The 2,667-nt window shown below is 48.0% G+C and overlaps 1 long non-coding RNA gene across 1 annotated transcript; it reads left to right on the top strand.

The window, feature by feature from the left end:
- Window positions 1-1,093: 1,093 nt before the first annotated feature.
- LOC134969151 (uncharacterized) lies at window positions 1,094-2,085 on the top strand. Its single transcript, XR_010189412.1, has 2 exons — window positions 1,094-1,428; window positions 1,648-2,085. It is a non-coding gene; the product is annotated as an uncharacterized LOC134969151 (long non-coding RNA).
- The last annotated feature ends 582 nt before the right edge of the window (window positions 2,086-2,667 follow it).

Genomic DNA, 2,667 nt, shown 5'->3' with positions numbered 1-2,667 from the left:
TCCTCATACATGTCGACACACGTACCGACACACAGCAGACACACAGGGAATGCTCTTATCGAAGACAGGACCCCACTAGCCCTTTGGGGAGACAGAGGGAGAGTTTGCCAGCACACACCCAAGCGCTATAAATATATAGGAACAACCCTACAGAAGTGTTGTTTCCTTTATAGCAGCTTAATATATCAATATCGCCAAAAAAGTGCCCCCCCTCTCTGTTTTTTTACCCTGTTTCTCTAGTGCAGTGCAGGGGAGAGTCCTGGGAGCCTTCCTCGCAGCGGAGCTGTGCAGGAAAATGGCGCTGTGTGCTGAGGAGATAGGCCCCGCCCCCTATTTCGGCGGGCTCTTCTCCCGGTGTTTGTGAGACCTGGCAGGGGTTAAATACATCCATATAGCCCCAGGGGCTATATGTGATGTATTTTTAGCCAGAACAAGGTATTATCATTGCTGCCCAGGGCGCCCCCCCCAGCGCCCTGCACCCTCAGTGACCGCTGGTGTGAAGTGTGCTGACAACAATGGCGCACAGCTGCAGTGCTGTGCGCTACCTCATGAAGACTGAAAAGTCTTCTGCCGCCGGTTTCTGGACCTCTTCACTTTTCGGCATCTGCAAGGGGGTCGGCGGCGCGGCTCCGGGACCGGACTCCATGGCTGGGCCTGTGTTCGATCCCTCTGGAGCTAATGGTGTCCAGTAGCCTAAGAAGCCAATCCATCCTGCACGCAGGTGAGTTCACTTCTTCTCCCCTAAGTCCCTCGTTGCAGTGAGCCTGTTGCCAGCAGGACTCACTGAAAATAAAAAACCTAATAACTTTTTCTAAGCAGCTCTTTAGGAGAGCCACCTAGATTGCACCCTGCTCGGACGGGAACAAAAACCTAACTGAGGCTTGGAGGAGGGTTATAGGGGGAGGAGCCAGTGCACACCACCTAGTCCTAAAGCTTTTATTTTTGTGCCCTGTCTCCTGCGGAGCCGCTAATCCCCATGGTCCTGACGGAGTCCCAGCATCCACTAGGACGTCAGAGAAAACATACTAGTAAACAGCTACTGACCTTAGTGTAGATGTGCTTAGTCTTAGTACTGCCCAACCTATGGTGTTATGATCATGGGCCTCACCCCGTTGCGCAATACCACATTTTGCGGCAACAAACAGGCACTGCCGATGCATATCGCAGTGAATCACATAATTAAGCGTATGCCCACTTCAAATGTGTATTTGTGTAGCTGGGAATGACGACCTCCCAACATCTTCAGAAGGCAGCCCAGGACACCGTGGCCAAAAAGGGGGTGTGACTTTCATCACTGTGGGGGCATGCCTAGCGCTCTGAGTTGCTGGCATGCCCCCTCTCCCTCTCGTGAACAGACGCTGTGTGCATAGCATCTAGTCACTACTGCTCTGTGTAATTCATAAGCGTCCCAGTTAAAGGGATAATATGGTAAGCCTAATCATAATGCGCTCGCTAAGCAGTTTTAATGTTTTATTTAGATATTTTAGACATTATCAGACAAATACTTTCATCAACCTGAGGATAATGAGAATTGTACCTTATACACATAAAAATAGAAATGCGCATTTCGAGGAACAAACCTCAAATTTCCTGAAAATGAAAGACTAATGGCAAATATCCCGGCTATTCTCTGTGTTATCCTTTCAGGTTCACCTCACTGTCATTGCCAAAATACAAGAGGACCTCGTCAGGCACGTGCTCTGTAGTAATCCCGTGATATAACCGTTATAGCTGCCAAACTGCAAGAACTGAAGATACATTCTCGGGAGGACTAGGGAACCAAACCATAGAGACTACTAACAAACAGAAAAACTCTTTCAATCCAAACTTTATTAACTTCTCTTGAAATACAGACGCACAGTGCACAGCCGCCCAGCCAGAAGTAAAACGAAACCTCCACAAGCACTGTAGGACTAGCCAGAGCGTCTCCCTTCTTTCCTCTACTCGTAGCAGTCTCCTACCATAGAGAGTGCAGCGCAGCCTCAGAGCAGCAGCAGCTTCATAAGCACCGACTGTGTCTCTGGCTCTGCTCTTGGAGGAGGAGTCAGGAGCGCAGTCCTTACTAATAAAGGCCAATTTGACATCTATGTGTTTCAATGGTTTCATTACACTGTATATGATTTATCCAATAAGGCTGTAAATGTATGAAAATGCGTGCTACCTGTCTATAGGCTTCCAATCCATAAATTGTAGTGTACATTACATACACAACCCAGTTCCTAAATTTAAAATGTCAAAGTGAAAATATACCGTACAAAGTGTCAAGTCAGGAATACGATTTTATAAGATGTTTGATTTCTTATTAGAGACCCGCGTATTATACAAGTTAGCATTTAACCCCCCTCTCCCCTTACTGTAACACAAACAAAGGTCTGCAGGTTTATTTGTTTAGAAAATATACCCCTTAAGGTGTGTACACACGGTGAGATTCGGACTTATCCGATTCTCACTGTGCGACGGGGGCCGGGTCGGCACTTAGCCAGTATCGCAAGCACATAATGAGTGTGCTTGCGATCCTGGTTCTGTGCGATTTTGGCTAAGTGTCAATCCTGACTATCTCTTCTATAGAGATAGTCAGGATTGACTTGCCTGCACAGCCTATTTTTTCGGCCGATGCCGACCGCGCGGGGCCGCGCATCGGATCGGGATCGCAAGGTGACTGTCACC

Source organism: Pseudophryne corroboree, chromosome 11, assembly GCF_028390025.1.
Source record: "Pseudophryne corroboree isolate aPseCor3 chromosome 11, aPseCor3.hap2, whole genome shotgun sequence".
In the NCBI taxonomy this organism is placed as follows: domain Eukaryota; kingdom Metazoa; phylum Chordata; class Amphibia; order Anura; family Myobatrachidae; genus Pseudophryne; species Pseudophryne corroboree.
This window is presented reverse-complemented; position numbering and strand designations above follow the sequence as displayed.